The sequence below is a fragment of the Hypanus sabinus genome, chromosome 14 (genome assembly GCF_030144855.1).
Source record: "Hypanus sabinus isolate sHypSab1 chromosome 14, sHypSab1.hap1, whole genome shotgun sequence".
In the NCBI taxonomy this organism is placed as follows: domain Eukaryota; kingdom Metazoa; phylum Chordata; class Chondrichthyes; order Myliobatiformes; family Dasyatidae; genus Hypanus; species Hypanus sabinus.
The window spans coordinates 11554431-11577441 of NC_082719.1; the positions used below are offsets into that span (position 1 = coordinate 11554431).

Genomic DNA, 23011 nt, shown 5'->3' on the forward strand with positions numbered 1-23011 from the left:
AGCAATGTGTCAAAGAATTTTTTTTGGGCATCCTTCAACTATCACTGATCTAAAATGCATTTTAATGGCTCCCACCTCAGTCCAACACTGCCTGCAGCAGCTCCAAGAAATTCAAAGCTTTAGCTTTAAAAAAAAACTCAGCTCAGTATTATTTTCTACCTTTTAGACCATAAGACCATAAGATTTAGGAGCAGAAGTAGGCCATTTGGCCCATCGAGTCTGCTCCACCATTCAGTCATGGGCTGATCCAATTCTTTCGAACATCCCGACTCTCCTGCCTTCTCTCCATACCCTTTGGTGCTCTGGATAATCAAGAACCTAGGAGCTCCTGTTCACAAAGAGGTGGGCCATATTTACCTTAATAAATTTAATAGAAAATTGGATGAAATTGTCTTAAGGCATACCAATAATAAAATTCTTCATTGCAACTGTCTACCACAGTACATTCTGGGCCTACTAAGCAACTGCCACTGTTAACCGAAGTTTAATAAAGGCAGTTTAAAAAAGGAACAAAAAAAAAGACAATTATATTTAATGAAAAACAGAACAAATTAGGACACCATCAATACAGTGGTGGTTGTTCGTCAAATCCAATGATAACAGGAAGCCTGTACTTGAGCGATTTTAAAGTAGAAAAGCTGTTACAGGGGCAAGCTTGGAATTCTGGGTTTAGTGGTCATCACAAACTGGGGTCCTCCTGGATGCAGTGGACAACCGTGACTTCTTCTGTGGTCTGTCAAAATTATTACAAAAGTAATATATTTTTGCATTATTACTTAGATTTTTATATAAGCTTACTCTGATAATAAGTGTGAGCAACATCATCAAAACTAACTTCCCATACACAAACTATTGGCCAGGGAAGGATAAGCAAATTAAAGTTCAAAGGAATTTTTCAATATAAAGAATTCTGCAACATTTAACGCATAGAACTTGGCTGCCTAGTCCAACCACACTTCAAAATCAGGTTTAACATCACCAGCATATGTTATGAAATTTGTTAACCTAGCAGCAGCAGTTCAAAGCAATTCACAATAACACAGAAAGAAAAATAAATTACAGTAAATATATTGAATATATTAAAATAGTGCAAAAACAGAAATAGCACAATGCTGTTAAAACTTGTGGCATACAGGAGTTCAATTCCAGTGACGTTCTTTAAAGAGTCTCTGTATGTCCTCCCCACTGAATGCATGTATTCACTGGTCACTGTAAACTGTACCACGACTAGGTTAGGGTTAATCAGGTTAGTCAGGGGTCGCGCGGCTCAAAGTCCCGGAAGGGCCGGAAGGGTGTTAAATTATATAAGTCAATAATAACATCACAGCTAAAACCTAGAAGTTTCACCAGAGTGGATGAACAGTTTTGTAGCATTTTATGGGCCGAGATTGTAAAAGGATTATCAAGTGTTCTCACCCCAGCTACAACAGAGCACATTTTAAACACAACATATCACAGCTACTTTACAAAAATGCAAATTAAGCTCCCTTAGCTCCAAATCAAAACTATTGTAATTTACTCCAATGTATTGTCAAGTTCCATCTTATTGTGAAAAATGAAAAAGAAAGCTTTCAGGTCTGCAGGAGAGAACAGATAATGGGAAATTTTAAGAACAAAAGAATAAGCGTTGAGAACATTGCTGGATGCAGGGGGTCAACAGAGAGCAATGAAGTAGTGGGATATAATTGCATGTTCACAGTTACTCAGATGCTGGGTTAGTGATCTCAACCAACCACCTCCTGTGGGTGGGCTATGATGCTACGTCTATCCCTGCAGAGAAGAAGGCTTAAGCTGTCAGTTTTAGAGCACTGTCATCTGTGGTCTCAGAATTGTTTGTCTGTTTCACTGTCTCGTTATACAGGCAGAGAAAACACTGGATATGTACAGGGAATTTTAATAGCCTGGGAGCTTTTGTTCACAAATAGGTGGGTCATATTCACCTTAATAAGCTTAATAAAAACTTGGGTGAAAATGTCTTGAGGCATACCAATAACAAAATATTTTATTCCAACTTTCTACCACAGATTCCGGTTATTTGAGACACATTGCGACCAGTACATTTTGGCACCTATTAAATGGCTGTCCCAATTTACCAACATTTCATAAAGGCAGTTAAAAAGGTATATAAATGGGAAACAATCATTTAACACATTATATTTAAATGAAAAACAGAACAAATTAGAACACTATCAATACACTGGTAACATGAGTGAATCTGCAGATGCTGGAAATAAATAAAAACACAAAATGCTGTCTGGCCTGCTGAGTTCTGCCAGCATTTTGTGTTTTTAACAATACACTGGTGGTTGTTTGTCAAATCCGATGATGACAGGAAGCCTATGCCTAAGCAATTTTAAAGTGGAAAAGCCGTTGCAGGGGCAAGCTTAGAATTCTGGGTCTAGTGGTCATCACAAACTGGGGTCCTCCTGGATGCAGTGGATGACCACGACTTCGTCTGTGACTCATCATGCCCTTCCTTCTCTACAGTGCATTGCAGAAATGCCTTTCTGCGTGTTAGATCTCACTGTAAATCTCATCCTTCCAGTCTGCTGGATTTGGTTTCACAAGCTAGGACAGGCCCATCTCTGTCTCACTGGGGTATGAAGTGGGCCGGCTACCTTCATTAGGTTTAGTTTGCCTGCTGTAAGTGGTTTACTGGGCTGTGGCCACTGCTGCATGCAAACAGTGATTTAGAGCCATGGATAAGAGCCATGGATCCAGTGGGGACCAAAGGTAATATTCAAGGTGATTGTTGATGCCTTCAAATTCTTTGTAGTCGTAACTTGTTGAAGTAGTGAAATCATTTCATTTTCTGACCATTTCTGGCATTTCCAAGGCTGAATGCTTGAAAACGCAGTTGGCAAAATAGCTCTGAATTTTCTTACTGCTTACTTGTCAATGAAAAAGATCACTGCTGTTTGAATATAAACACACGTAATTGACAAACTGTTCACTCTAAGCAGCGTCATGTCAAACGCCCATGTAAGTACACGTAACTGACGCTAGTTAAAAACTGTTTGGCAGCAGTCTCCTGTCCCAATTAAGTGGCATCATGTCCCATATAAATGAAAGGAATCCCAGCTACTTTCTCAACTTGTTCTTTAAGAATTGTCCCAAATAAGTGTCTGCCCCAATTAAACAAAATTCACTGCTTTACTATGGTTAAGATGTATTGATGAGAATTATAGAAGTCTAGTTCTTCCACATACTTCGAGAGTCATCTACTTACATTGAACTGAATTGACTTTATTTCTTCGCACCTTCAACGGTAGTTAAATTGAAAGTTTATTCCTCTTTCCACAAAAGCTGCCTGGCCAGTTAAGAATCTTCTTTTTTGGTATTTCCAATTTCTAACACCTGCAGTTGCTTGATATATTTGTTCCTAGGAAGGCAGTTTGGATCTGCTTTGAGCCAATTGAGAGAAGAGAAAATTAAAAAGGGACAAAGGTTACATATGATGGGGTGCACAATGCTTCTCCTCATTTATGTTACTGCCTTTTAATTCTGTACATGTTCATTTCTTCTCTGCAGGATTCTTAGCATTTTTAGTATAACAATCACAAAATGCAAGGGGAACTCAGCATCTATGGAAAAGAATAAACTGTTGATTTTCCGGGTCAAGTATGCGAAAGGGGCCAGCCGGAAGGCAGCAGGTGTAGCCAGGTGAATGGGAGTGGTCAAGAGCTGGAGAAGAAAGCGTTTTTTTTAATTTTCATTTTGCCTTACCTTCACAATCTTCTTCAGCTGTTACACCCACAAAACTCCATTTGGTCCTCTCAATCATCCCAAAATATAATTTGTTCAAGAACTAGGCTGTGGAGTACCATCACCAAATCCTCAGCTGTCAATATCTTGGTGGTCACCACTGACTAAAAACTCTTGTGGACTGTCATGAGTAAAAGCATGGTCTATCCTGCAAAATGTCTCTCACTTTCCAATATCAAAGTCAAAATTCAATGTTGTGCCTATTGCCATATAAACATCATGTATACACAAATGCAATGAAGGACTTGCTTGCAACTGCATCATAGACTTATTGCATCATATGACCAGTATAAATTTTACATTTTTTTTAAAAACAAGAAAGCACAATTAGAACAAATACCAGTTTAGTCCAAAGAGGTCATTGTGCTGCTGGCTGATTGAAGAATCAAAACTAAGGGTTGTCAATGATCATTCTCCACTGGACTAGTCTGCCAGTTCTCAAGAAGTTTAGCATCATTCCGGAAAAAGCAGTCAGAGAAACACTTCAGCTAGCAAAAAAAGTTTTGTTCCCTCCACTACTGGCATACAGTGGCAACAGTACATATCATTTATGAAATGCGGTGTATTTATTCAGCGAGCTGATTAGACTTGACTTGCTCTTTGTGAACAGGTAATGTTGGAGTGATTTTCCACACTGTTAGGCAGGTGTCTATGTCCTAACTGCAGGTTGACCAGCTTAGTTAGAGAATCCATTCGTTCAAGACTGCAGGCTTTCACTACAACACCTGGGGTGCTACCCCATTCATTTTATTTTGCTGTATCCAATATTTTTATTGATTCCTTGATTTCAAGAGGTGAAGCGTACATTTAAGGTGAGAGTTTAAAGGAGATATGAGGGGCAAGATTTTTCTTTTGCACAGAGAGTAGGGGGCATTTGGAATGCACCTGGGTGTGATGGTAGAGGCAGATACATCAGGGATTTCTACGAGGTCTAGATAGGAAGGTAACATTTGTTGTGCTGCTTTTGATCTGATCTTTTGGTTGTGAGATCACTTATCTGCAATGCCACCAAGTTAAAGCCTCAGTTTTCGGTATGCCTGTGTTTCTCGCTGCCATACTTGTTGTTCTCATTGAGCGAGAGTTGAACTTCTGGCTTGGCAATTATGGCAGGGTGCTGCATATATTAGCCACAGGGTTACAGATTGTGGTGGTGAACATTTTAGTTGTTAGCCCATGGTGCCTTATAGATTCCCAGATTTGAGCTGCTGGTTCTCATCTCGAGTCTATCCATTTAGCACACTTGTAGTGCCACTCAATGAAGGAAGCTTTGGTGTGAAACATTCACAATGCCTGGTCTGTGTAGTGGCCAGCTCTATCAACGATATCATGCACCTGCACCAAGGAAGAGTGGTGAGGGTGAGATCAAGTAGATTCCTCCCTCCTACTGGTTCATTTTCTACCAGTGATAGACCCAGCCTGACAGCCATGTCCTTCAGGACTCAGCCAACCCAGTCAGAGATGATTCTCTTAGGCTGTGAGGGCAAAGGAGAATAAAAACATGAAGAAATGCTGGCAGCAAATGGTTCTTATAGAGAGGAAAAAAATCAAGAGCTAGAAATTGAGAAGCAACCACGTGATAAGGAACTCAAATGAGAAAACCACACAAGAACCAGACGCAGAAATCTGTAGAGCAAAACAAAATAGAGACATGGAGGATGGCAAACACAAAAATACCTGACCAGCCCTAGGAACTGAACACACAAATATAGCCTTGTCACTGCATACCTAGGGTACAAAATATTCCTTTAATCAAGATTTTTTAAAGTTACATATTTATATGACACCAATCCATACACCCTATATGAAAGTTATAGAGTGCTGTGCTTCTTATGCTACTGCAGCTTTCTCATTACCATCGGGCTCTCTGTGATAAGTCAGACAGCTCCATAAAGCAAAGATGTTTCAATTCAGCGTGCAAACTACAATAGGAGCAAGCCAATGACGCAAGTCCCTTTGGTTGGATTTATTGCCCTACAAGCCCAATTACTCACTGCAACTTAGTTATTATTAGCTTGCTCCAGCAGCAACAGACTGATCCCTAAGCCCAGTATGTCACAAGAAACAATTCTCACTGATTCTGAAATACTAAGAGAGTGGTAGAGGGGGATGGAGGAAAAGTCTGTCATGGCGAGGACTAAATTAACGATTAATTGGCGGGTACACAAAAGTAACCACAATTATGTAAAATGGATTAAAATAAAGGTCTTTTAGAATCTCAGAGTATATTTTGTGACCACGTTTTGGAATTTTACATGCTAGGAGGGGCATTCAGGCACTGGTGTGTATGAACCTGTGGGATTTTCTATTCTCTATCTGCTGGCTCAGATTCCCAGTGTGTGAAGTGTGATGCTGGGAGTGCAAGTGCACAAATATTCTCCCACAGAATTTCCCAGATATTATCAAAGGTTGCTGGCTGGGCGATAAATTTAGTTATGGAATTCTGCTTTCACTCCTCAACTGGAGGGCAAAATGTTGTTATACTATTACTACGAGACAGTTTGCCCAGTCTCATGGTTTCTCACCTTGAGAAAATGAATCTCAAGCTTGTGGTGAGGTAATTAACAATCAGAATGTTTCTCAGCATTGCTCAAAATAAAACAAGTCTTGCTTGTTTTAAAATTAACTTCTATCATTAAGGCATGCCCAATAAAATGATATGGCCAGCCAGTAACTCTTACGCTATTTCTCCTTTCTTCAGATATTCTCCATATGTCATCCAATTATTGAAACCTGACAAGCTGTTTAACCTTGGGGTGCATCATAATCAGACTCGTTGTTGTTTCAGCAGGCCCTTGGATAGCAATCATTAATTAGGTGGGAGGATATGGTTTTCCTCTTCTCCTAATCCAGTCATTCTGCATTTAATTTCGTAGCTACAGCCCTGTCCAGCTCACCCAGTAAAACCAGGACAGAAAACCAGCCGCAGCTATTACCCACCTATTATCACATATTAAGCTCAATTTTTCCCCCACAAAAAATTAAAGGGCATATTATTATGAATGATTACGTATTGCACAGATCCCTTGTAACAAATGACATCAGTGAAAGCTTCTCCTTTCCAATGAGACAGATAACAAACCTGTCTGTCTCTCTTCTATTTCTTAACCAATTTTGACTTGCTAATGTACAGATTCAGGTTGTTTAACGAAGCCAGAAAGTTTATTGGCGATTATTAGGATATACAGACTAGGTACTGAACAATGACAGCAAGTGTGGTGTGAGTCTCATCTGCAATAGATTCTGCTTTCCAAGCTCCCTGGGCAGTTTTTGGCATGTTCGACTGATTATAGCTTGTTTCATTCCTTTGATACCCTGTAGCCCCTCATACAAGAGCACGAATGGTCTTGACTGCCTATCTTTAGTCTTTTGTTCACTAAAGGCTCTGGGATCTAACTTGCTGTATTAACTTTGTACATCCCTATAATAACTCAATAAACTTTCAGACTTCATTACACAAGTTAAGTTTTAATCTTGGAAGTCAAAATTGGTCAACAATCCAAAATGACACAGGTTTCGCGTCTTAACACACTTTCCTAACACAAGCAGGTTTATCTATGCAGACAACCTATATGCATAGCCACACAAGCCAACTCCTTCCAAGAAGTTGAAGTATGACTTACAGCAGTCCTTGAAGCAATGAAGCAGTATTATGAAAAATGGTCTCTGAACCCAAATCCATCAAAAACTCAAGTATGTGCATTCCACCTGTGGAATCGAGAAGCAGCTCAGAAACTCAAGATCTTTTGGTGTGCGAAGGAGTTCAAACATCATCCAACTCCAATTTACCTGGGCGTGACACTGGATAGGACGTTCTCATTTACCACCCACATCCAAAACCTCTGAAGGAAAGTTGGCTGTCACAATTCTCTCTTGAAAGAATTAGTAGGCACAAAATGGGGAGCTAATGCTCACACACTTAGATCAACTGCCCTAGCACTCTGCTATGCACCTGCAGAATACTGTACCTGTGTGGGTCAGATCAGCCCATGCGAAGAAAATAGACCTGTTGCTTAACGAAGCCTGCCAAATGATCACGGCACACTGCACTCCACACCCACCAACATCATTTACAGATTTGCAGGCATTGCTCCTCCAGAGATCCGAAGACACACTTTACAACAAAATTGAAAAAGGTAAACAGAACTCAGATCCATTGCACACACTACAGCATCATATGCCAGTTTCCAACTGCCTAAAATCAAGGAAAAGCTTTGCTACAGTGGAGGAACTACCACACAGAGCATCCCCCCAAACATACAGGATTAACCTCTGGCAACAACAGAAGCCAGAGCCCCACCAAAACTTTGCCAGACCCCAGGGGCACTGCTTTATAGACGGAAGTGGAGTACTCGCAACAGAGCGAGAGCGGGAGTTTGTAGGACGGGAGACAATATGGTGAAGTGGGGTTTAAAGACCAATGAATCCTGTGAGTGTGGTGAAAGGGTGCAGAACACTGAACACGTTCTGTGCAACTGCCCACTCTTACCTGATTTCGCTGACACTGACCTGCTCAACATCAACCAAACAACACTAGAGTGGCTGGCTGTCTGGTGTGACGAGCTATGATGACGAGTGTCTTTCAAACACTGGAATTGTGTCTGCTTCTTCCAGCTCCTGTGCCAGCTCATTCCAGATAACCACCGCCCTTTATGTGAAAAACTTAACCCTCAGATCTTTCAGTTTCTCTATTCTCCCCTTAAACCTGTACCCACTAATTCTGCATACTCCTAACCTGGGGAAAAATATTCTGACCATCTCTTCTATATATGGCCTTCATGATTTTTAAATTGTTACTCCTCAGCCTCCCATGTTCTAATGGGGATTTATCCTTACAAACCTTTATTCCAAGCGACATCCTGGTATATGTCTTTTAAAGGAAAGTTGTTGGCAATCTGTGCCTCCTTAATTAAGGATGTTACAGCCGGTGGTGGTAATGGGGACAAGCTCCCACTACCTATTAAATGCTCCCAATGGTATGCACCTCAAATAGCCTCTGACAACCAAGTCCAGCTCCTGACCTTCAGGTGTGGCTTAGCTACTAAGCCCAGCAGAACTGAGAAGGGGCAAAGGTGGGTTGCTGGCACCTTAAAACCAGTCACTTTGGGTGGGGGTGGGGGGGGTCAGGGTTGGCAGCTCATCTAGAAGGAAAACTCTGATTTCAAACCTGCACTGCCTTGTGGCTATACCCACTCATAAGGAAGGCTGCAGAAGTAAACCCTGAGGGAAAAATCAGGAGCTGGAGTCCCTAAGGCCTTCCTACATTGAATTAACACTGACTGGCAACTCCTGTGATGCTGCTGTTACCAAAGTGGTTCTGTCTCTGCCATTCCTTTGGGTTCATCAGGTGCGCAGAGAGGGGGAGCTTGCTACATGGGCAACAACTTGCTCTCAATGTCATACTGCCCAGGCTTGCTTATCTAGACAGCTAGGAAGCAATATCCATGGTCAACTCTGACTGACAGAGGCCTCACTTAATTACCTAAAGCTTAGACAATTTTTAAGCACTTCTAATCTCCTGTCTAACGAGAAGCCCAAAGTTCACATTTCCTCAAATGCCATTTGCTTCTGTAAAACTGTTTTCTTCAGCATTTGCTTTCATTTATCCTGTACAGATATATCCTACATACATATCACCATTACATTAAATATTGGTGATATTTATGCAGGATTTTTTTCAAGCTGTGCTTTTTAATGGAGTTCCCATGAGTGCATAATGGATACAGTTTGGCCATTGAGTAGCGGTAATTAGCAATACCAAATTAACACTTAATCCAACAAATCCCAAACCAGAGATTGGAGGAACACTATCTGAAAGTCAAACACAAAAGAAATCAAAACAAAGAAAGGAAAGGAGGAATACACAATTGAGGGGTGTAATAAAAATATATTCAGGCAGAACTTAAATCATTCGCAAAGGATCAGTGAAACAAAAAAAGATTTAAAAACACTGATCATGCATTCAGAAACAGGGAGCTAACAGAAGAACGCAAGGATTGAAGATGGTGAATTTTGTGTGCCAATTGATGCAACTGACAATGACATGAATGAGTACAGATTATCATGGTTAGGAATCTGCCATTGGCCAGTCTGACCAAAGGCATTCATAAAACGATAGATTTTGTTGCATTGGGACATCCTACCACAGGTGCTAAATTTGTAGCTGCTTTAGTCTTTCCCCCCTCCACTACACCCATGAAGTTGCTGGGAGCGAGTTCTGATAATAAGGGAGATCTGTGAACATCAAGGGCAACTGTGATTAATAATGTGGAAGAAGAACTGAGAAGTAAATAGATAAGGATGAATGGAGTACAAACTAGAGCCAGTTAGCAGAGCAAGAAATGAAAAGCAAGAAAGGAAGAATCAAGTGAGAGCAAAATAGAAAAAATTGTGAAAAAATTCCCAAATTAAAAATGCAGCAGTCTAAACCTTCAATGAATGAAATCAACTGAGGGAACTGAGGCTTTTAATGCGTTTATTTCTGGCCTATGATGTTGTCTGGATGCCATTAACAATTTTTATGTTGTTAATAATTATACTATTAATTACCACTTTCTTGCCAATTCAATGCATAAATGATTTGACAGAGAGAGCTTCACAGCAATTCAGGTGCAAAAAGCATTTTTGTGAAATTATTAATGAAGTGATTTAACCTATCCTATACAAGGAGGGATTTTTAAATTCATGAAGACTCTTCTTCATCAATATTCACAATGAAGACAATATCCATCATTGACACAATTATCTTTTCTACAGGTCCTCAAACAAGCAGCTTAATGCAACTCTTCACAGGAATCCTGAGTTGTGCCCTATCAGGTAAACTGCAAATTCCATTTACCAATTCATATCTAGCGAAATAAGGGGCATTTTGATAATGTAGAATTGGAGGTACAGAAAGAAGTATCATGAATCTTGATATGGAATCAATCCCAAACAGATATGTATTTTAACACTGCTGGTTCAACTCAAACAACTCCCTAGGGTTTCTTAGCTGCAATAATTTTAGACTAGTGCCTGACCTCATACTTACATATTCATTCTGCATGAAAACAAATTCCAGCTCTGCTTAAACTGTCAGGGAATGCATCTTAATCTGACTTTACTGAATGGTGCTAGTTAATTACTAAACAGGTATAATGATTTTACTTGACAAGCTTAAAGATAGCAGATAAATTACTTCACTTGTTTGTGGATTCACTTTTAATTATGAATACTATTTTCAGTGAATCAGCATCTGTTAATGTCATGCTACCTGTAGCTCAGAGTGATACTCAGGTGGTCACACTTTTCCAATGTCTTTTCCAGAAACAGTTCACACAGAGCATGGCAATAAAAGATCAAGATTCTTATGGCAATTAGACCAGCCTTCACTCTACATTTTCTGATTTATTTGCCTATGACACTTATTTAGATAACAGATGGAAGTGCTCAAGATCACAGCTTTCATCCATTTAACATTCATTTCACATCCAGTGATACAATCTAAGCTTCAGCCTTATCTTAGTCTCCCGCGTCACTGCACGGAGCAGCATTTCTATTTTGTATACTTCACAGGCCGCTGAATTATTTGCGGAGAACAGTCCTTTGGGAAATAGGTTGTGATTGCTGGGGCTCACTTCTAATCTTCTATAATGGGCATCAGCGAGAAAAGGTCTTTGACACCTTTCCCGGTGCTACGATCAGTCTGTGGTCTACCAGCCTGGCCGCTGGTGTCTGAAGCAGAAGCCACAATCTTTGCAATGCAGGCACCTTGCTCTGACATGGGATTTGACGACTCAGATTTCTCAATTACACACAGATACGTTGAGAGCAATTGCTCAATCACTCAACCTTCTAGTTTAAGCATGCTGTGTTTCATCTGGTGTCTGACTTCTTCTCACTAGTACAATAAGTGCCAGCTTGTACTGCCTACTGTGTAATGTAATGTAAACAAGATTGATTTTCATTTTTTTCATTAAAAGACCATTGGTATATCATTTTTACTTCTTGATGACAAAATCCTGCTATTGTGATTTCAGCCTATTATCCCCTCTCTAATGAAGCAACGATGATGGATTGGTGATAAATGCAGATACACAACTGGGGGTTCTGATAACACAGTGACCATATAAGAATCAGAGCAGCTTAGAATTATCACCTAGGGCAAATCTGAGAAGCATGCCTTGAACCACAGACTTATCCATTTTCGATGATTTTATTTTAACATAGGCATTTGTAGTTGCAAATGGAAAATGGAGTCCGTTCTTAAAGAATAAGGTTTCAAGGTACTTGGAGGTGAATGATAAAATAGTTCACGTCCGCATGGTTTCCACAAATCTGTTGGAATTCTTTGAGGAAATAACAGTCAGGATAGATAAAGCAGAGACGGTGGGTGTTGTTTACTTGGATTTTTAGAAGGTTTTGACAAGATGCTACACGTGAAGCTGCTTAACAGGATAGAGCCCATGGTATTACAGGAAAGATACTAGCATGCATAGAAGATTGGCTGACAGGCACGAGGCAAAGAATGGGAATAAAGGTGGCCTTTTCTGGGTGGCTTCCAGTGTCTAATGGTATTCTGCAGAAGTCAGTGTTGGGACTGCTTCATTTTATATTACATAATATACTCTATTAGGAGTTTGAAGCAATTTGGCATGTCAACAAATACACTCAAATACTTCTATAGTTGTACCGCAGAGAGCATTCTGACAGGCTGCATCACTGTCTGGTATGGGCGTCTGGGGGCTACTGCACAGGACCAAAAGAAGCTGCAGAAGGTTGTAAATCTATTCAACTCCATCTTAGACACTAGCCTACAAAGTACCCAGGACATCTTTAGGGAGCGGTGCCTCAGAAAGGCAGCGCCCAGTATTAAAGACTTTCAGCACCCAGGGCATGCCCTTTCCTCACTGTTACCATCAGATAGGAGGTACAGAAGCCTGAAGGCACACACTCAGTGATTCAAGAACAACTTCTTCCCCTCTGCCATCCAATTCCTAAATGGACTTTGGAGCTTTGGAAACTAGCTCACTTTTTAAAAATGTACATCATTTCTGTTTTTGCGCATTTTAATCATCTATTCAATAAATGTCATTGATTTATTTGTTTATTTATTATTACGTTTTATTTTATTTTTTTCTCTCTCTGCTAGATTATGTATTGCATTGAACTGCTGCTGCTAACTTAACAAAGTTCACATCACATGCCAGTGATAATAAACCTGATTCTGATGATGGAATTGATGGCTTTGTGGTGAAGTTTGCAGATGATACAAAGATAGGTAGTGGGGCTGGTAGTGTTGAGGAAGCAGGGAGGCTACAGAAGGACTTAGATTGATTGGGAGAATGGGCAAAGAAGTGGCAGATGGAATACAGTGTAGCAATGTGTATGCACTTTCATAGAAGGAATAAAGGCATAGACTATTGCCTAAATACAGAGAATTTTTTTTTAAATCAGAGGTACAGAGGGACTTGGGAGTCCTTGTGCAGGGATCTCTAAAGGTTAAGTTGCAGATTGAATCAGTCAGAAGGAAGACAAATGCAATGTTAGCATTCATTTTGAAAACAGGATGTAATGCTGAGGCATTGGTCAAACTGCACTTAGCGAATTGTGAGAATCCGGGATCCCTATGAAAAGATGTGCTGACATTGGAGAGGGTCCAGAGGAAGTTCACAAGACTGATTCTGGGAATGAAAGGGTTATTGTACAAGGAGCATTTAATGGCTTTGGGCCTGTACTCATGGAGTTTAGAAGAAAAAGGGTTAGGGAGGAATCTCACTGAAAACTATTGAACATTGAAAGGACCAGACGGAGTGAATGTGGAGAGCTTGTTTCCTGTAATAGGGGAGTGTAGGATCAGAGGGCACAGCCTCAGAATAGAGAGATGGCCAATTAAAACAGATGAAAAGGAAATTTTTAGCTAGAGAGTGGTGAATCTGTGGAATTTATTAATACGGATGACTGTGGCAGCCAAGTCATTGACTATATTTAAAGAGGAGATTGATAGGTTGGTCAGGACATGAGGAGGACAGGAGAATGGATTGAGAGAGGTTAATAAATCAGCCATAATGCAGACTCAATGTGCCAAATGGCCTAATTCTGCTCCTTGGTCTTACGATCTAAAGGCGTATTTATTTTCCATTGTTTTTTGGAGAGATGGCAATTAATGAGACTTCTGGTTATTTCTGGGACATTTTATTATATTATATGAGAAAAAGAAAATTGATTTCATCCATTTTTATTGAGCTTACTAGCTGAACCAGAGGAGTTAACAAAAATGTTGGGAAATTGCAATATCCTTGCTTTGAAAAATTAGTTTGAACTCTTTAATGAAGCACTCATGAAAACCTCCATTTTCACAATTGGCAGCCAAACAACCTCCATTTCCACTGCTCTCAGAGCCAGTGACATATCAAAAGCAACCACACAGGCTACTATGGAGATGAGGGAAAGCTGGCTCATGGGGCAGAGAGTTGGGTCAATTGATGGCACTGACCTTAATCAGTGCAGTAATGAATGTGGCCATCATACTGCCTGCATGTAGATGTTAAGAAAAAGAAATGGCAGAAGGGAGGCAATGAAGACCTATCTCCAACACACAGACTGGGTCAATCATGCTCCACATGGTAGGGTTTACAGAATTGCGCTATAGGTCTTGTGCTTTTCTCCCACGTTATCAGTGTGCTCATGCATAAATCTGTACTCCATGCAAGCAGGTATTATTTTGTAATATATTGACCTCCCTGATGGGCAAGGGGGGAAATTCATATCATATAAATTTAGTAAAGCATAAAGACAACATTCAGGTGACATTCATTGACTCAACACATGACTGAATATTTTCAGAGCAATCCATGTTAAACTGCATGCTAACAATGAGTATCAAAAGTTGAGACCTGTGACCCAATTTCTGTCACTAACCATGGATGCCAATGATTTTAGTGGAAATGGCACTGGCATACAGGCAAATTGCAACCAGGAGTAGGCTGCACAGTTTCCTGATGTACATAGTTCCGTACTTCATTATGAAATGGGCATGGGCCCTCAAAACAAAAGCAAGGTCTCTTTTATGCCTTATTTATACACTGAAATGGGGGCTACCACATTCGCTTCATCTGGAACCAAAGCCAAAGATGAGAGCCGAGGTGGGATTCATTGATGGTGTGTGGCTGAACAGACACATTGAGGGGTTGGGAACTGGTTGTAAAGTTAGTAAAAAATGCACAATGAAAAATCAGCAGCTTGTTTTATTCCTGATATTCTGAAATCAAAAGAAAATGGTTATGGTGCAAAATGTAACACTTAATCACTTTCTTCCATTTTGTATTTTGTCAAAGGCTAAAAAGAGAGAAAGAGCTGGAGAAAGCAAAGCTAACCGTATCATCAACAAGATAAGGTTTAAGATTTGTTGCAGGATTCTGTGCTGTACACTTTGCCATTCAGCAAGCTTATGCACAATTTGTACTGAGGTCAATCATTTATTAATAGTAACAAACAAGAAGCAAGAAATTTAGGAGAAAAAATGTAAGAAGTTGTAGGAGAGTTACGGCAGATGGTACAAAGTGTGACAAATTCTCAGTGAGTCATATGGGGAGAACGAGAGTGCAGGAGTTGATACTTTGAGGCTGAGAGTTGTTACAGGTGCAAGAGGGGAGTTCCTACACCATCTACATCTTATACATGGGATCTTTGTTTCAGGCCATCATCCACCTGATATATTGCAAGTAACAGAAAACACAGCACTGCCAAATCTTCTTGAGCCAGGATCCAACTAAAGATGTCAATTTCACGAATTTCTTTTTAAAACTTTCTCTTCTTCACAAACAGAGATTTCATCTTCCACTTCCTCTCACTTTTCCTGGATGGTCTCACTCTTAGAGGCCGTACCTTTTCAAACACTTTATGAAGGATCCTCTGAAACACTTTCAGCAGAAAGGAATTCCCTTTCTTGGTCCATGCCCACTGTATCCATTTCTTTGTGATGCAACAGGAAGAAAGCTTGCAACCCTGTTCCACCTTCCATGACCCTAAGGTTCTCCAAAACATTTCCCTGTCCTTTGAAGAGCAATGAATGCCTTAATGTAGAGAAAATAATGTACTTTGTGCACTGTAATGACCAAGCTTCCACTAAAAACAAATTGTAATGCACTGAATGGACTAAACCCAAAAAATGAATAGACCTATTCTGTGGCTGACAGGATCAATGATACTGCCATTAGCAAGAGTGCAGCATTCTGATACTGCTTTGGTCTAATGAGGTTTGATGTGTTAAATATTTTAGCATTTAACAATATTTTACAAAGATACATCATTTCCAAGACTGTAATATGGAAATAACATGAAGGTTTGATGCCACAGTTAAAAATGAAATGCTGAGGGATGAAGGGTTAATTCTCCTTTCTGACCTGAAATAGTTTTCACTGAACAACAACTCCTTGGTTTAACAAAACAAAAATCAATAGCAGCAGGTTGATAGAAACTTGAATCATTTGATGGTTTGCCACACCATCATCAAGGCAGTCAAGTGTGATGCATTTAGTTCATACGGCACTCACTACACCAAATACGCTTTGTCGTCGGGGGAAATTACTTTGGACAGAGAAGGCAATCAACTATAATCAAAAAGTGACTGCCTCAGCTGCTTAGTGAAGCATTTAGAAATGCTACCCATGAAGCAGAAAAGACCTTTGCTTTGTCCCAAAGACTTTACCACACAAAGTAGATCAGTTCTCAGAGCTCCTTTAAGTCTACTTCCAATCTTGAATGTTGGACATCAAGCAAAACAGAAGCCATTTCTGAACTTTACCACATAACTAATGTACTGTAAGTGCATCTGAGTTTCAGGCAGTCTATGGTAGTCCATTTGGATTGAGAATTATTGACTTCTGGTTTTGTGGATTCTGCTATTGAGGTCAACCTGGGAATTAGAGATCCTCCTCCAGAGAGGTTGGCAGGGAACTGGTGCTGCTGATTGGCTTGTAAGATGGTTACCTGCTGCCACCACTCCAACAAGGTACAGACTGCACTTAATACAGCTGCACTGAGTTGACTTTGCTCTATGCATCCTAGAAGACTGAACATTTCAGCATTCTCTATTTTTTCATATTCTCTGCAATTTTTATTTTCTATTTCTGATACTGCATTTTCCTGTCCAACACATTTCAGACACCTTGAACTGTTTTCATGCTCCTGACACATAAACTCATTAGTTTCCTTGGGAATTAACCTGGGAAGTATAGAAAACAAACTTTTAAAAGAACAGTCTCTGTCTTCCTCTCATCTCCTTCAGTTAATCACACTGTCTCAATAGATACTGCATGATCCTCTGTAGTTCCACCTGAAAGCACAAAAGACCAGATCAGTGCATCATCTCCTTCGTCTCCAACTTGTGTTGCATTGCCAATTTACTCCATATCTACATTTCTGCCTCAAATGTCTGATACTTCTGAAATCCCAGCCACACAATGAAGTGCATGCTGTAGAGAGGGACATTGCACACACAGCAATGATGACAGTGGCCTAAAACTGCATGGGTCATGTTTGGCCAGTGACTTTCTCTATTTCTGGTCCTGCCTTTAAATTATTCCACATGAATTAGTGTGAAATTCCATGGCAGGATGACTTAACCATCATTACCTACAGCCAGTCAATTTCAGGCCGCTGTCATCGTGGATGTGTCTAATGTAGCTCTCCACAACATGTGCTTTATCATGTGGTCAGGGTTTCAGAAACCTCAGACATTGTAGCCAGAAATGCAGTTATACTTGGCTACACAACACATGCTGCTCATTAGTGTTAACGGTCCAAATTATAACATCACTTGCAGAAGGACACACTCATTTATAACCTCAATGACAATTGTTCACTAAGATACATTGTATTGGACTTTATCTTTTACAATATGATGCTCTATCAGCTGTGTACACCCAGTAAACAACATCATCAAGCAAGTGAAGCAACCAATCAGGACTAAAAAATTTTCAAAAATGACAAACCAGGAAGTAAAAATACCGAATTTTACTTCTGGAAGGCAGTGGAAGCAGAGATCTTCAAAGATCAATGGTAGGAGTCAAGCTCCAAAGACCTGGCGGTAATGCTATGAGAAGGCTAATCAATGTGAATCCATCCCCCAAGCTGGCCCAATGCATTGGATATTATTCAATGCTCCCATCACTCACCTGCTGACAAGATCAACCAGCCATGACTCAGTGTACAATTGTCTACCATTGTACATTCAGGCAAGGAACAAGCTTCATTTCCAGATTGCATAGTATACATGTGACTGACAGCCACATCAACAAAGCTGGACCAGTTCATTCCCCGAAACCTGTTACATGACATTCTGTCTTGTAACCAGATTTACAGAAGCTAATCAGAGGGGAGTCAAGCAAACTTAAATGTAGAAACTCAAATCAGTAACTTTATCCTCGTACCTAATTATATTTCTCACATCCCACCTCTCTTCGCCAATGTATAAGCTGTAGATAGTGCAAGAATTTGCCTCTTCTACTTATAACAAATCAGAGCCCAAAAGTATCAACTCCCCGCTGATTTCACCAAGTGTACAACTTCATCTTGTGCCCGCATGAAGCCCTTCCAATGCAACACATTCACCCCAGGCAGCCACCAAAGTAACCCACACCACAAACTCCCTCTTATTAATCAACTTCTAGTGATCATACTATCCCATTCTTCACCAATCCATTGTTACAAAACCACAGCTCTTCCCAACAATACCAACACCAAAAACTCAACTGTCATCAATTCCTTTTCACAACACTGTTCTCACCAAGCTCACATCAGCCCTTGAATACATGTTCCATCCATTCTCTTCATCTCCACATCCTACCCTGAATCAATACCATAAAACACCATACACTCATAGTACACCAACTCTTCCTCACACCTAGCTTCATCCAACCCTATATCACAAACTCACGTCATCCCTGCCCGTATCCCTCCCCACATGAAATTAACCTTTCCCATAGCACAACATTATCCACATAATCCCATCTCCTAACCAATGATTCCCTACATCGCCATCAAATCTCCTCATAAGTTCTACCCATCAATACAACCTCAACCTCCACCAAGTGTTAGCTACTTTATAACTCCAGCCCTGCCAACTCAAATCAACACCACAAACTTATCTCCAACTAAATACTTCTGATAAAACAAACTCAAATTCACCAATTCCTTTCTACCTTACAACTTTATAACAACCCACCACCCATCCTTCCCAAACCATAACCTCAATCTGTAGAAGGATTAATTGAGGAAACACATACCAGTCCTCATCAAGGGATCAGCAGTGGAAAGGGTGAGTAGTTTCAAGTTTCTGTGTGTCAAAATCTATCCTTGGCCCAACATATTGATGCAATTACAAAGAAGCCTTGTCAGTGGCTATACTTCATTAGGAGTTTATGGAGACTTGGTATATCATCCAAGATTCTAGCAAAGTTCAGCAGATGTATCGTAGAGAATATTTCAACTGGTTGTATTATAGTCTGGTATCGTGGGAGGGGAGGCGGAGGGATCGACACTGCACAGGATCGGATAAAGCTAATGGAAGTTGCACATTCAGCGAGATCCATCTTGGGCATTAATCTTCTCAGCATTGGTGCCACCTTCAAAAAGACAGCATCCATCACCCAGGACATGCTCTCTTCTCATTATTACCATCAAGGGGGCAGTACAGGAGCCTGAAGAAAATCACTAAATGTTTCAGGGACATCATCTTCCCCTCCACCATCAGATACTGAATGGACAATGAACTCATGAACACCACTTCACTTTTTTTTATATATATAAAATCTTCCTTTTTTTGCACTACCTATTTAGAAAATATAGAAACAGAAAATCTGCAGCACATTACAGGCCCTTCGGCCCACTATGTTGTGCTGACCATGTAACCTACTCTAGAAACTGCTATAATTCCCCTATCACACAGCCCTCTATTTTACTAAGCTCCATGTTCCCATCTAAGAGTCTCTTAAATGATACAATTGTATCTGCCTCTAGCGGATTATTTTTCAATTTATAATACACACTTCTCATTGTAATGTATAAAACTTCTCATTGTAACGTATAATTTTTATCATGTATTGTAATATACGTTATGTCTTTGCTGATCTGGATTGCTATGATATCTTCAATTACAGGATCCCTCTGATTGTATGCTCACAGCTGTTGACTGCTCATTATCACATTATTAGGCAATTACCTTTCATCATCAGGGTGGCCATTTTATATCATTTGTACATTTCAATCAGTTAGAATCAATTTGTTGGAAGTCAAGGGAGTCTTGATCAGTATTTGAATCTACCATTCATGAGAATGCAAAGGACTGCCTTTTGAAACTGGCTATCTGCATACTGTAATGCATTGGTGTATAATAAAACCACCTTCAACTACAGCTATGCTGGGACTGGAGTTATCTATCTGTGTAGTCTGAGAAACAGGGAAAACTCTTGTTCAAGGGCAGAGTAATACTGCTGCCACTAAACAACACATTTCACAGTATATGCCAGTGATATTAAACCGGATTCTGATTCAGATTCACTTCTCCACCTCCATCATATACAACCGCTTCCCATAACAGATCCCCACCAGCTCCAGCCAATGCTACAAACTCAACCCTCCCTCCAGAGGGACAAACTGCTGAAGCCTTGCAGTTTGTCACATTCATTAATTACTTTGATGTCAGTACAGTAAGTATGCAGTTTACATGAACATTGATGTTGTTGACTGCGAGGAGGGTAGTCTTAGGTTCATATCATATTGATTAGTTAGTTGGACAGGGTAAAGACATATGAGATTTAATCTTGATAAGTATTTGATGATCTCTTGAGGCAGAGCGAGTGAGAGTAGGATGTATATACCATGAAGATTCAGAGCTTGGAAGTACTGAGGAACAAAGATCTTTGGAGTACATCCAAAGATCTCTGAAGATATTAGCACAGTTAGTGTGAAGATGGTACACAGGTGTATCTCTCTATTTATAATGCTATAATAATCCCTGTTAGCAGTATTATCATGAGCACTTTTGTTCTTGGCACCAAGTGTGGTACCTACATACTATGTATGTAGACTTTGATGGAGCAGACAGACAAGCACACAGCAATTCTTGACGTATCCAGAGATAAGAGAATCCAGAGCTAATCAGAGGGGAATCCAGCCAACGGAAAATTGAGGAACTTAGCAGCAATTTCCACAGGACCTTGTGCTGTATTTAGCATCCATACTTTACAGAACGGGAGTACTCATTTGTTCCAGTCACAGACTGATAGTACATGGAGCTAAGAAAAATACAGGGCTTTGGGTGACTCGAGGTCATTTCTAAAGTAAGCACACGTTTGACACAGCTTTGTGGGCCAAAGGACCCGTATCGTGCTGTGGGTTTTCTGTGTTTCCACTGAAGATCAGCAGCATTTACCTGCCATGCAGCAGCCACTGTGGCAGCAATAAATTGGTACACAGGGACCAGCTGAAATCCATTGGATATAAACATCTTGGGGAATACACTATTAATTATTGACTATGGTATCAGATGCGCTTGGCTTTTACGTGTAAATTGGATTTGAAGGAGTTATTTTGTAGTGGTCTTATTTGTTATTGTGGGTATTTTGTGGTAACCAGAGGCATCTCGAGCAGAATCACTCAACAGCCCAAGGTTACCCTTGCTTTACTGTGACTTCCACAGTAGCACAGAAAGCACATTTTGCAAACTACCTGTTGAAGCAGCAGTGGAAGAAGCAAGGATGGGAGTGTATCTTCACCGGCTTGTAATATTGAAACAAGGATTAACTGGAATGATGAGCTCAAAATGTCAGTATTCACACGTATCACACACTGACTTAAGCCTTGATCTGACGCTGCTACATACTTCCAGTGAATATTCAGAGTACAGAGACTGATAGTCTTATTAATGTGGCATCTGGCAAGACTTATACTGCAATTGTCTGTAAAGACTAGCTGCTACAATTTGGACTCTCAGGGCATGTGCAATTTCCAATAAATGGTGGTAATGTGTTGAATTTTGATATTACTCACATACATTAAAGAGTACTCACCTTAGCTAGAACTATATATAAATCAATCATCCTGGAATAAAGTTTCAAATTGAATCGGCTTCATGCACAAATTCCACCCATCTACGCTCACTTTTTCTTCACTGCAAGCCATTTCCCTCTAAATTCGCTTCACTTGAATGCTATTCAAACATTGAATTTTTTCCCCTAAATTCTTACCTACTGTCATTTTTGTTATATGTTTTAATGTGGATAGAGACTTTATTATCATCCTGTCACACCAGACGGCTGAAAATGCTACCATTTTCTCCATCGTTGTCAATGTGATCCAAATCTCCACTGAATTGCAGCAGCACTGACTGTAAAATGTTACTGACTCATTTTATCACAAAATAGTTCACCTTACATGTTTCTTTGAGGGAAGTATACTATATTGGGATGAAATTTTGTTACTGTCATTACACAGATATTGCTGCTATTTCATCTGTCAAACTGGAAGGCAAAAATAATTGTTTCACTATTCTTAAGATTTTTCTACCTATTTTTTCCAACTCTCCACAAACCAATGCTCTTCTACTTGAATGGAAAGCTGAGAACAGGCTGTTACAGAATGGATCTACTTGATTTGGGAGTCACACGTAACTGAAGTTTAGGATTTTCATCTGAGCTGTAGTCATGTTTTTCCTTCCTGACCCTTAGTCAAATTGTAAATTTGAAGGTATTAATTCAGGCAAGCTACTGGATAAGTTACACCATACAAACTCCTCAAACAGACAGGTATTTTTCCCTGCCAAACTCTGAAAAAATCAGATAGAATGAACTACAATTGGTATTGGCTCCTCAAGATTCAGGTTCAAATTAAATCAACAGAACTGAATATGCAGTAGTCAAATGCAACTGGCATGTAGATAATTAATGCCAGTGACCCAAGATAAATTCTTCATCTTTAGTTCAACAAAAATGACCTAGGATTACATTTCACTGGATTAATGGCTATTGATACTCATTTGCTACCTTCACCGCTCAGTATAGAAGTGAGGCACATTAATCATATGGGCTATGGGTTTAATGCAAAGAGTTATTAGATTATTTGACATATTGAGCCTGCTATGTATGCTTATGCTGAGTAGCAGATCACTCTGGTACATTGTCAGAAATAATACTTAGACTGGGGAAGAAACCAGCTGGGGTACTTGATCCCAGAACACATGGACTCATTTACATATTTTTGTCAAATTCCA

At 40.0% G+C, this 23011-nt stretch overlaps 1 protein-coding gene across 5 annotated transcripts in view; it reads right to left on the minus strand.

Annotated features, from left to right (window-relative positions):
* ndst3 (N-deacetylase/N-sulfotransferase (heparan glucosaminyl) 3) overlaps nt 1–23011 on the minus strand; it is a 595362-nt gene that overhangs the window by 433523 nt on the left and 138828 nt on the right. The window lies entirely within an intron of this gene.